This window comes from Tachyglossus aculeatus, assembly GCF_015852505.1.
Source record: "Tachyglossus aculeatus isolate mTacAcu1 chromosome 12 unlocalized genomic scaffold, mTacAcu1.pri SUPER_6_unloc_2, whole genome shotgun sequence".
Classification (NCBI taxonomy): domain Eukaryota; kingdom Metazoa; phylum Chordata; class Mammalia; order Monotremata; family Tachyglossidae; genus Tachyglossus; species Tachyglossus aculeatus.
Window position 1 is genome coordinate 11,144,065 of NW_024044829.1, and position 13,535 is coordinate 11,157,599.

Sequence of the window (13,535 nt, forward strand, 5' to 3'; positions counted from 1 at the left end):
AGCTGGGGAAAACACAGCTCATGTGGGAACTGTGCTAGGCACAAACTGTCCTAGCAACAGGAGCGGTGGCTGGGTGAAATCTGGGGTGAGAATTTCGGGCCCGTGGCTCCATTGACGCTCTCATGGCAACAACGCCTGTGGGATTCTGGGGTGGGAAATCAGACGGGGGTGAGGCAAACGTCGGGCAGCTCTTCGGGGTGGCAAGGAAGCCCCTATCATCCGGGTCTGGGACCCTGAGAAGATCAAAGGGGAGGTGGTAGAGAATAAGGAATTGCTCCTTCTGTGCTTTGTATTTCTTCCTCCTTTGCCCTTTTATCCTCTCCTTTGTGTTCCTTGCTCCTTTATCCCTCCCTTCTCTCCTTCTTTCCCCTCCACTTCTTTGAACCCAGCACCCTCAAAGCTTTGCTCCAAACCCCACCCCCTTAAAAGCTCTGTCCCCTAATTAACCCCTACATAAAGCAGATGAGCCCTGCTTAGATTCCTTAGGGCCTAGACCTCAGGCCTGGTGTTGGGCCTGGTGTCTGGTGCTGGGACTGGGTCCTGACGCTGAAGCCTGGGACAAGAAGTTGAGACTAAGAGTGAAGACTAGGCTACAGTTGGGCCCAGGCTGAACTGTGCTGGGGGGGTTTCTGGAGGACCTTACGGGCAGCCTCACCACACATTTCCTGGCAGTTATTTCTGTGGAAGGCAGAGCTGTTCTCTTCCTGTTGGGCTGGGAATCCCCAAGTGCCAGAGGCTCTGGTGCCACCCAGAGCAGCCCTTTTGTCAGCATCCATGGCCAGGTACCTGCTCTTTTCCCTGACACAGAGAGAGAGATTAGAGTGGCCAGAGTGGCGGTGAGCACAGCTCGCCTCCGAGGGCCTCCAGGCAGCCTGGATTCTCTCAGGGGCTTTGTGTCCTCCAACTTCAGACTCAGAAATTACCTGCAGAAGGGCATCGTAAACACCCTACACTACCAGAAGAGCCTGCCCCAGTACGAATAGTCTCCTTGAGCACAGGTGCATTCCTTCCAACTCTCAATTTCAATCGGTCAATCAATCAATCGTATTTATTAAATATTTGGGGGGTTACACTGGAGTTAGTAGAGAGGACTCCTACCCTCATGGAGTTAATAATCTACATGAAATTAATTGTAGGTAGGGGGAATCAGAAAGATAGTAAGGGCATGTAGTTAAGTGCTTCTAGGAGTGTGAGTGCCTTTAGTACTTAAGGTGACATGGAAATTCTGAAGTGGCAGTTGGGAGTGATATAGGTTACGATGTTGAGCTTAAATGAGAGATTAATCAGGGAAGGTCTCCTGGAGATGCAGTTTAAGAAGGGTCTTGAAGACGGGGAGAACAGTTGTCTGTCAGATGTGAAAGGAAAAGAGTTCCAGGCAGAAGGGAAGGTGGAACCAAAAAGTCAGTTGCAAGAAAGAGACAAGATCCGGTCCCAGTGAGTAGACTGGGCCTGGGAGTAGACTCTTCTGAGTAAAACTCAAAAGAGCTGAGTTTTAGTAGTTGGGAAGCAAGGATAGGTAGGAGGGAGAAAGCTGACTGAGTCACTTAAAGCCAATAGTGAGGAGTTTTGGTTTGATGTAGAGAAGGATGGGCAAACATTGGAGGATTTTGAGACATGGGGAGATATGGACTGAAGGGTTTTTTAGAAAAATGATTTGGGCAGCAGAGTGAAAAGTGGACTGGAGAGCGGGGAAGCTGGAGACAAGGAGGCTCTCCACTAGCTTTCTCGTTCAAGCAGTCGATGAGGAAAGATTAGATAAATGCTTGGACCAGCATGGTGACGGTTTGGATAGAGGGGGAGAGGTGGATTCAGGAGATGTTGCGAAGAAATTACAGGATTCTGAGATTGATTGATTATTCAGGTTGAAAAGAGAGAGATGAGTCAAGGATAAGGACAAGGATGCAGGCTTGAGAGACAGAGAGGATGGTGTGGTTGTCTGCTGTGATGGGAAGATTAGATGGAGTAGGGCTTTGGGAGAGAAGGTTGCCTCTGGTTATTTAGTGTGCCCCTTCCCTCCTTCAAGGTTGTGGCTCTTGACAGGTGGGTATGTATGACCACTGATGGTATTCAGGAATATGACATTCATCCTGACCCGCTGCCCTCCCACAAATCAGAAAAAGGCTAATTGAAAAATGTAGCATAAAAATGCCAGTATTAAAGTGGCTTAATGGCCACCTTACAGCTAAGTCTCATCCTTGGCCCTGAAGAGAGAACTTAGGGAGCTCCTCAATTTATGGTGCTTCGGTCTCTTGAGACTTCAGTCTCCTAAAGGGACCTGCCTCCTACAGAATGGCCTTTGATGTGGTTTTATCCTGGGCAGTCCATTTCTCAGATGGTCGTTTCTCCTAGATGGTTCTAACATGGCGTCTAATCCCTTTATATCTGGTATTCTAGACGTCTAACCCTCCTCCTCCCCTTCTGCCTCCAAGTCCCATCCTTCAGCTAGGAAGCTATTACTCTATTTATTTATTATTACTCTATTTATTTATTATTACTCTATTTATTTATTACTCTAATTATTATTACTCTATTTTTTATTACTCTATTTATTTTACTTATACATATTTATTCTATTTTTTTTTTGTTAATATGTTTTGTTTTGTTCTCTGTCTTCCCCTTCTAGACTGTGAGCCCCCTGTTGGGTACGGACCGTCTCTATATGTTGCCAACTTGTACTTCCTAAGCACTTAGTACAGTGCTCTGCACACACTAAGCACTCAAGAAATACGATTGATTGATTGATTGATTGATTGATTGATTGAAGTGACACCTGTGTTTACAGGGAACTGGCTGGGGCTTAGTTGAAGAAGGCCTCTTGGAAGAAATATGTTTTTAATAACAACATTTATTGAGCATTTACTCTGTTCAGAATATTGTACTAAATGCCCCTGTACTAAGTGCTTAGAACAGTACTTTGCGCAAAGTAAGTGCTTAACAAGTACCATTAAAAAAAGTGCTTGGGAGAGTACGACAGAGTTAGTAGACATGTTCCCTCATTCAAAGAGCTTACAATAGAGCAGGGGTTCAGTCACTAAAATTAATTACAGGTAGAGGAAGCAATTTACTATTGAGATGTGTACATATGTGGGGTGGGGATGGGGGTGGGATGACAACCTTAGTGCTTAGGGAGTATGGAGTCAAGTGCATAAGTGACACAATAACAAGGGAAGTAGGGTGAGGAGATAAGGGATTAGTCAGGGAAGGCTTCCTGAAGGAGTTATTATTTTAGGAAGGCTTTGAAGATGGGGAGAGTGGTCGTCTGTTGAATATGAAGGAGGGGGGATGGGTGTGGTAATTCCAGGCAGGAGGGAGGGTGTAAGCAAGAGGCACTGTGAGGAACTTGATGTTAGAGGAGGGAAGTATTCTGGCTGAGCTGTGGTGGGGAAAAAGTGATGTTAGGTAGGAAGGAGAAAGCCAATGGAGAGCAGTTTCTGATTGACGCAGAAATGGATCGTCAACTATTAGAGGTTTCAGAGGTATGGAAAGACATACATTATGATCATTTAGAAAAACAATCCAGACAGCAGAGTGAAGTGTTGACTCGAGAGAGAGGAGAGGCCGGAGGCAGGGAGGTCAGTGAGGAAGCAAAGGGGAGTTTGGTATTCTCAATTTCTGTCAAAGGCCAACCACTGCCCCTAAGCCAAGCGTAGCTTGAGTAGCTGCAGCCCAGGGTGAAAAGCAGGGTGATCCAGTGGAAAGAGTATGGGCCTAGGAGTCAGAGGACCTGGGCTCTGCCACTTGTCTTCTGGTTGTCCTTGAGCAAGTCACTTAGGTTCTCTGGGCCTCAGTTACCTCATCTGTGAAATGGGAATAAAGATTGTGAGCCCCACATGGGTCATGGTCCGTGTCCAACCTGATAAGCTTGTATCTATCCCAGTGCTTATTAGAATGCCTGGCATATAGTAAGCGCTTAACAAAGTACATCTCCAGCCTTGATCTCTATCCTTCTCTGCAGTCTCACATGTCTTCCTACCTTCAAGACATCTCCACGTGGGTGTCTTCCCATCACTTAAAGCTTAACATGCCCAAAACAGAACTCCTTATCTTCCCATCCAAACCCTGTCCTCCCCTTGACTTTCCCAAAACTATAGATGGCGCCTCCATCCTTTATGCCTCACAAACCCATAACCTTGGCATTGTCCTTGACTTCCCTCTCACATTCAACTCATATATTCAATCCATCACTAAATCCTGTCAGTTCCACCATCACAACATCGCTAAAATCTGCCCTTTCCTTTTCATCCAAACAGCTGCCACACTAATACAATCACTTATCCTAGCCCACCTGGATTATTGCATCAGCCTCCTTGCTGGCATACCAGCCTCCTGTCTCTCCTCACTTAAGTCCATACCTCACTCGGCAAGCTGGGTTATTTTTCTACAAAAACGTTCAGGACATGTTTTGCAATTCCTCAAAAAACTCCAGTAGTTGCCCATCCACCTCCACATCAAACAATAACTCACCTTTGGCTTTAAAGCACTCAATCTCCTTGCCCTCTCCTACCTCACCTCACTACTTTCCTACTACAACCCAGGCTGCACACTTCGCTCATCTAATGCTAACCTTCTCACTTTGCCTCGATCTCATCAATCTCACCACCGATCCCTCACCCATGTCCTGCCTCCGACCTGGAATACCCTCCCTTAACAAATCCGACAGACAATGACTCTCCCTGCCTTCAAAGCCTTATTTAAGGCATATCTTCTCCAGGAGGCCTTCCCTGATTAAGCCCCCTTCTCCTCTTCCACGCTCTTCTGCATTCATTCATTCATCCAATCATATTTATTGAGCGCTTACTGTGTGCAGACCATTGTAATAAGCCCTTGAAAATTACAATTGAGTAACAAAGAGATAAAATCCATGTCCACAAAGGGCTCACAGTCTAGAAGGGGGAAGACAGGCATCAAAACAAGCAAACAGGCATCATTAGCATAAATGCAAATAAATAGAATTATAGTTGTATACACATCAAAACAAGTAAGCAGGCATTAATATAGATGAATAGAGGTATAGACATGCACATATATACATAGGTACTGTGGGGTGGGGAGGGTGAGCTGAGGAAAAAGGGGATCTTAGACTGAGAAGGCCTCCTGGAGGGGATGAGCCTTCAGTAAGGCTTTGAAAGTGACGGGGGAGTGTGATTGGCAGATTTGAGGATGGAGGGCATTCCAGGCCAGAGGTAAGATGTGGGCCAGAGGTCGATGGTGGGACAGGTAAGAACGAGGTACAGTGAGAAGGTTAGCATGAGAGGAGCGGGGTATTCAGGCTGGGATGTAGAAGGAGAGAAGGGAGGTGAGGTAGGAGGGGGCAAGGTAGTGGAGAGCTTTGAAGCCACTAGTGAGGAGTTTTTGTTTGATATGGAGGTTGATAGACAACCACTGAAGATTTTTGAGGAAGGGAGTGACTTGCCCAGAACGTTTCTGTAGAAAGATAATCCGGTCAGCAGAATGAAGTATATACTGAAGTGGGGGAAACAGGCGGTTGGGACATCAGATAGCATGCTGATGCATTGCCCTGACTTGTTTTCTTTGTTCTTCCCCCCTCACAGCCCCCAGCACTGAAATACACTTCTGCAAGTTATTTAGTTATAACAATGCCTGTCTCCCACTTCCCTGGACAGTAAGCTCATTGTGGTTAGGGAATGTGTCTGTTTATTGTTGTATTGTTCTCTCCCAAGTGCTTAGCACAGTGCTCTGCACACTAAGCCCTCAATAAATTTGATTGAATGAATGAATGAATGAATGAATGAAATACCTTTTTTAAAAAAGAAAACAAACAAAAAACTGTGGTACAGGCCAGGCAGGTAGCAAGGGAGGTGGCAGGCAAGGGCCAACGAGGCTGGGGCCAGGACAATCTTGCCAGTGGGGCGTGAGCCTGACAGAACTGGCATAACTGCCTCCTTCCCCAGGCAGGACACCCAGGACTAATTAAATTTACCATATGGCCCTCTCAACTGTAGTACTAAGACCAGGACATGACACAGAGTAAGCACTAAGCAAAAAACACAATTACTATTTTCATTAGTATTTTTAGTTTCCATCCTACCCCAAACACTCATTCTCCTTCTTTCCCTATAGCTCTCCAGGGATTTTCGCCAGACACACCCTCCATGCCTCTTGTCAGGGGACAAATTCCATTGGCCTATTTGCAGGCTGAAGCAATTGGAGCACTGCTATTTCAATCTGTCCATGAAATTTATTGAGTGCTTACTTATTCAGAGCAAAGTACCAGGCTCTTGGCAGAGTACAATAAAGTAGATCCAATCCCTACCCTCAAGGGGATTTAAATCTACTATACCTTGAAAGAATGTAGTGAGTGTAGTGGAAAGAGCACAGGCTTGGGAGTCAGACATCCTGGGTTCTAATTTTGGCTCTGCCACTTGCTTTCTGTTCAACCCTGGGCAAGTCCCTTAACTTCTCTGTGCTTCATTTCTCCTGTTCCCCCTCCTCCTGAGCCCTATGGGACAGGGACTGTTCCCAACCTAATTTAATTGTATCTACCCAGTGCTTATAGCAGTGTTTGACATATAGTAAGCACCTAACAAATTCCATTAAAAAAGGAGGATTGAAGGAAACATTGTAGACCTGCTCTTGCAAGCCATGGGCTCTATGAAGCAAGGACACATTTCTGAACATTAGAAAGCTCCGATGGCAGTAACAAGCAGTGTGGCTTTAGGGAAAAGAGCACAGGCCTAGAAGTCAGAGAACCTGAGTTCTAGTACCAGCTCCACCACTTGCTTGCTGTGGACCCGGGGGCAAGTCACTTCACTTCTCTGAACCTCAGTTTCCACATTTGTAAAAAAAGGGATGAGATACTTCTTCTCCCTCCCCTTAGACTAAGAGTCCCCGGTGGGTCAAGGACTGTGTCCAGCCTGATTATCTTGTTATTATTAATGCACTGAAATGAATGTGAAATTGGTATAATCTCCTTAGGCAGTACCTAAAGTAAATAAAAAGTGTGCTTTGTTCATTGTCAGAGACATGTCTACCTACTCTGTGTTGTTCTTTTCCAAGTCCTTAGTACAGTGCTTGGCATTCAGTAAACACTCAATAAATATCATTGATTGAGATTCACTTTAAAAACTCAGTCACAACGTGCCTAGTTTCTTCTAGTTCACAAGTTCACCTTCTGGGCCAGTCATTGATAATAATATTGATTATGCATTTCATCTGTGTCAAACACTATGGAAGGTACAATACAATCAGATTGGACCTAGTCCCTGTACCACATGAAGCTCACTGTCTAAAGAAAGAGGAAAGCAGTATTTAACTGAAGAAGAAACTGAGACAGTGAAGTTAAGCAGCTTGCCCAGGATCACACATCAGGCAAGTGGCAGAACTGGGATTAGAACCCAGACATCCTTGGCTCTAAGGGTGACCTGACCCCGTTCAGCCGGGAACAGCAGGTGGCAAGTCGAGTAGAAAGGTCCAGGTTCCTTCTTGGAATTTCGGGATCTGGAATGGATCTGGGCATTCTTGCTACTACTCCAGACCTCCGGCTGGGTTTCTACAACAGTGTGGCTGTGAAGCCACTGTGATGGCACTTTTGTCTGACAGTAAACCAAGCAATGGTATTTACTGAGTGCCTACTGTTTGCCGAGAACTGTTCTGATTGTCTTCTGTGGTCAGAACACTGTATAGGGGTCTATAAATCAACAGTATTTGTTAAGCACCTACTGTGTACAAAGCATTGTACTAAGCACTTGGGAGAGTACAATATAACAGAGTTATATTGTAAGCTCCCTGCCCACAAAGAGTTTACAGTCTCTAGAAGGAGACACTAAAACAAATTATGGACATGTACATAAATGCTGTGGTGCTGAGGGTGGGGAGAATAAAGGGTACAAATCCAAGTGCAAGGGTGGCACAGAAGGGAGAGGGCGTAGGGGAAACGAAGATTTTATCAGGGAAGGCCTCATGGAGGAAATGTGATTTTAATATGGCTTTGATGATGGGAAGAGTGATCATCTACTGGATATGAAGGAGAAGGGAGTTCCAGGGCAGATGCAGGACATGGGCAACAGGTCAGTGGTGCGATAGTGAGATTGAGGTACAGTAAATAGGTCAGTGTTAGAAGAGCCAGGTGAACATAATGGGTTGTAGTACGAAATCAGTGAGGTAAAATAGGTTGGAGCAAGGAGATTAAGTACCTTAAAGCCAATGGTAAGGAGTTTTTGTTTGATGCAGAGGGGGATGTACAACAACTGGAGAGTCCTGAGACATGGGGAAACACGGCTAAACATATTTTAGAGCAATGATCCAGGCAGAAGAGTGAAGAATGGACTGAAGTGGGGAGTGTAGACAGGTGGTAGAGAAGCTGATGAAATTATCAAGACAGGATATGTTACGTGCTTGGATCAATGTGGTAGCAATTTGGTTGGAGATGAAAGAGCAGATTTTAGAAATGTTGTAAAGGTTGAGCTGACAGAATTTGGTGACAGATTTAATATGCAAAGTGAGGTTAAGGGTTTGTGCAACAGGGACGATGGTGGTGCTGTCTACCGATATGAGAAAGTAAGGAGGAGGACAGGTTTTGGGTGGGAAGATGAATTGCTCTGTTTTGGATATGTTAAGTTTTGAGTTGTCAGTGGGACATCCAAGCAGACGTGTCTTAAAGGCAGAAGGAAATGTGAGACTGACAAGAAGGAGAGAGATCAGGGCTGGAGGTGCAGCATAGAGATGGTAATAGAAGCCATGGGAGTGACTGAGTTTTCCAAGGGAGTTGGTATAGATAAAGAATCTACACCAGAATTTGTGCTGAGGAGATGGGGACCAGAACTAAGCTTTGAGGGACTCCCACAGTTAGAGGATGGGAGTCAGGCTGGGATTCTCTCAAGGGCAGAAATCGTGGTGGTGTAGTGGATAGAACAGGGGCATGGGAGTCAGAAGGTCGTGGGTTCTAATCCTGGGTATGTCACTTGTCTGCTTTGTGGCAGAAAAATAATTAACTTTTCTGTGCTTCAGTTACCTCATCTGTAAAAAATGGGAATTAAGAGAGTGAACCCAATGTGGGACAGGGATTGTGTCCATCCTGATTAACTTGTATCTACGTCAGTGCTTAGAACAGTGCTTGGAACTTAGTAAGCGCTTAACAAGTATCATGATTTTACCATAATTATGTTTACTATTGTAGTCCCTGCACTTCTGCTTTCCTGCTGTTACACATTGGATAAATTCCTTAACCTGTGCCTCATGTTCCTCATCTGCAAAATGGGGATAAAATACCAGTTCTCCCTCCCTCTTAGACTGTGAGACCCATGGGGCAGGGACTGTGTCTGATATGATTATGTCTACATCAGTGCTTGGCACATTCTAAGTACTTAACACATACTATTACAGGAGAATTGCACTACATGTCTACTAGATGCAGAATACTGTACTGAATGTTTTTTGACTGAAGATCGATGTATGGGGCACCGACCTCTCCTACATCCAGAACACTGTTCTAGGAATCAGCTGAGTTTGGGGCACGGCACTGACATCTATCTCATACAGAGTGCCATTCTGAAAGCCTACCATGCACAACTGAGTGACTACTCTGTTCAGAACACTGTAATTAGTAATAATTATTGTGGCTTTGTTAAGTGTTTACTGTGAGTCAAGCACTGCTCTAAGTGCTTGGAGTAGATACAAGCAAATTGGATTAGGCACAATCTCTGTTCCACATGGGATTTACAGTTTATGCAGAAGAAAGATCAGGTATTGGACCCTTGTTTTTCAGATGGAGAAACTGAAGCACAAAGAAGTTTAGGTCACATAAAAGACAAATGGTGCAGCTGGAATTTGAGCCCACGTTCTCTGCAGAAGTCCACAGTGCTTCGCTAGAACCACTGATTAAGATTTTTAATCAATCAGTCAATCAATAAATCGTATGTATTGAGCGCTTACTGTGTGCAGAGCACTGTACTAAGCGCTGGGAAGTACAATTTGGCAACATCTAGAGACAGTCCCTACCCAACAGTGGGCTCACAGTCTAAAAGGGGGAGACAGAGAACAAAACCAAACATACTAACAAAATAAAACAAATAGAATAGATATGAACAAGTAAAATAAATAAATACATAAATAAATAAATAGAGTAATAAATATGTACAAACATATATACATATATACAGGTGCTGTGGGGAAGGGAAGGAGGTAAGATGGGGAGGATGGAGAGGGGGCCGTGGGGGAGAGGAAGGAAGGGGCTCAGTCTGGGAAGGCCTCCTGGAGGAGGTGATCTCTCAGTAGGGCCTTAAAAGGAGGAAGAGAGCTAGCTTGGCGGATGGGCAGAGGGAGGGCATTCCAGGCCCGGGGGAGGACGTGGGCCGGGTGTTGATGGCAGGATAGGCGAGAACGAGGAACGGTGAGGAGATAAGTGGCGGAGGGTGCTGGCTGGGCTGTAGAAGGAGAGAAGGGAGGTGAGGTAGGAGGGGGCGAGGTGATGGAGAGCCTTGGAGACCAGGGTGAGGAGTTTCTGCCTGATGCGCAGATTGATTCGTAGCCACTGGAGATTTTTGAGGAGGGGAGTAATATGCCCAGAGCGTTTCTGGACTAAGATAATCCGGGCAGCAGGATGCAGTATGGATTGAAGTGGGGAGAGACACGAGGATGGGAGATCAGAGAGAAGGCTGATGCACTAGTCCAGACGGGATAGGATGAGAGCTTGAATGAGCAGGGTAGCGGTTTGGATGGAGAGGAAAGGGCGGATCTTGGCAATGTTGCAGAGCTGAGACCGGCAGGTTTTGGTGACGGCTTGGATGTGAGGGGTGAATGAGAGAGCGGAGTAGAGGATGACACCAAGGTTGCGGGCTTGTGAGACGGGAAGGATGGTAGTTCCGTCAACAGAGATGGGAAAGTCAGGGAGAGGGCACGGTTTGGTAGGGAAGTCAAGGAGTTCAGTCTTCGACATGTTGAGCTTTAGGTGGCGAGCAGACATCCAGATGGAGATGTCCTGAAGGCAGGAGGAGATGCGAGCCTGGAGAGAGGGGGAGAGAGCAGGGGCAGAGATGTAGATCTGGGTGTCATCCGCGTAGAGATGATAGTTGAAGCCGTGGGAGCCAATGACGTCACCAAGGGAGTGCGTGTAGATCGAGAACAGAAGGGGACCAAGCACTGAACCTTGGGGAACCACCACAGTAAGAGGATGGGAGGGGGAGGAGGAGCCTGCAAAAGAGACTGAGAATGAACGACCGGAAAGATAAGAGGAGAACCAGGAGAGGACGGAGTCTGTGAAGCCAAGGTCAGATAGCGTGTTGAGGAGAAGGGGGTGGTCCACAGTGTCGAAGACAGCTGAGAGGTCGAGGAGGATTAGGACAGAGTATGAGCCGTTGGATTTGGCAAGCAGGAGGTCATTGGTGACCTTTGAGAGGGCAATTTCTGTGGAATGTAGGGGACGGAAGCCAGACTGGAGGGGGTCGAGGAGAGAGTTGTTGTTGAGGAATTCTAGGCAGCGCATGTATACAACTCGTTCAAGGAGTTTGGAAAGGAATGGTAGGAGGGATATGGGGCGATAACTCGAAGGGGAGGTGGCGTCAAGAGAGAGTTTTTTTAGGATGGGAGAGACATGGGCATGTTTGAAGGCAGAGGGGAAGGAACCAGTGGGGAGTGAGCGGTTGAAGATGGAAGTTAAGGAGGGGAGAAGGGATGGGGCTAGAGATTTCATGAGATGAGAGGGAATGGGGTCAGAAGCACAGGTGGCCGGAGTAGCACTTGAGAGGAGGGATGAGAGCTCCTCTGAGGATAGTGCTGGGAAGGATGGGAGAGTAGCAGAGAGTGTTGAGAGCCGGGGGGTTGGAGAAGGTGGGGAAGTGACTTTGGGGAGGTCGGACCTGATGGATTTAATTTTGTTAATGAAGTAGGAGGCCAGATCGTTGGGGGTGAGGGAAGGAGGAGGGGGAGGAACCGGGGTCCTGAGAAGGGAGTTGAATGTACAGAAGAGCTGGCGGGGGTGATGGGCATGGGTGTCAATAAGGGAGGAGAAATAGTTTTGTCTGGCAGAAGAGAGGGCTGAGTTAAGGCAGGAAAGGATAAACTTGAAGTGAACGAGGTTGGCATGGTGTTTAGACTTTCGCCAGCAGCGTTCGGCAGCTCGAGCGTAAGAGCGAAGGAGGCGGACAGTGGCAGTGATCCAGGGCTGTGGGTTAGTGGTACGAGAGCGGCGAAGGGAAAGGGGAGCGAGTGAGTCTAGCTGAGTAGATAGGGTAGAGTTGAGAGCAGTAATCTGATCATCAAGACTGGGTAGAGAGGAGAGGGCGGCGAGGTGGTTTGTGAGGCGCTCCGAAAGATGGATGGGGTCAAGACAGCGGAGATCTCTGTGAGGGAGTAATACGGAATTACAGGGGAAAGGAGTGTGAGTGAGGAGGCAGGTGAGAAGATTATAATTAGAGAGAGGGATTTCAGAGTTGGTGAGGATGGACATAGTGCAGCGATAGGAGATGATGAGGTCGAGGGTATGACCAAGTTGGTGAGTGGGTGAGGTGGGGTGGAGGAAAAGGTTGGCAGCGTCGAGGAGAGATAGAAGGCGGGTGGCAGAGGAGTCGTCAGGGATATCCATGTGGATACTGAAGACTCCGAGTATCAGAGTGGGCATGGAGAAGGAGAAAAGGAATGTGAGAAAGGGGTCAAAGTCGTTAAAGAAGCTGGAAGTGGGGCCGGGAGTTCGGTAGATGACGGCTACAAGAATCTGGAGCGGGTGGTAGAGGCGAATAATGTGGGCTTCAAAGGAAGGGAAGGAAAGGGAAGGGGGAGGAGGGATAGTGCGAAAGCGACATTGGGGAGCGAGAAGGAAACCGACACCTCCTCCTTTTCCAGTGAGTCTGGGGGAGTGGGAGAAGAAGAGGCCTGCACTGCAGAGAGCAGCAGAAGAGACTGTGTCGTCCGGAGACAGCCATGTTTCAGTTAGGGCGAGGAGGAGTAGAGAGCTGGAAAGGAATAGGTCCAGGATGAAAAGGATCTTACTTAAAACGGAGCGGGGCTTCCAGAGGCCACACTTGGCAGCAGCTGTCGAGGGAGGGGAGGGAGGGGAGGGAGGTGGAAGGATGCGAGGGGTGGGGAGGGTTTGGATTGGGATGAGTTGGAGGGGGCCTGGTTGGGGAGAGTGGGAAGGGGGGTGGCGATGGGAAAAGAGAGCTGGGATGGAGTGGGGGCCGGGAGAAGGGGAGGGAGGGGGCCGGGAGAGAGGAGTGGAGGACTGGCGCTGGTACAGAGGGATCCTTGGTCGGGGGTGAGGGGAAATAGTCTTGGTGGGTGAGAGGGAGGGAAAAAGCTGGGTGGGAGAGGAGAAGGGGAAGGTGAGGAATGGGAATGGCAGTTGGGAGCAAGGGAATTGAAAGTTCATGGTCAGGTCAGCAAGGCGAGTGACAGTACAGCGGGAGGTTAACAATTGAGATGCAGAAGCAATAAAACAGTAGCAATGATATAAGTAGGCGATGACATCACAGGGTGTAGTTAAACAATCACTATGCTATGGCAATAATAAAATTGGCAGATAATGATGTCACAGAGAGCAGATACAAACTATTAAGTGCTGGAGTAGGGTGGGACTGTTAAGG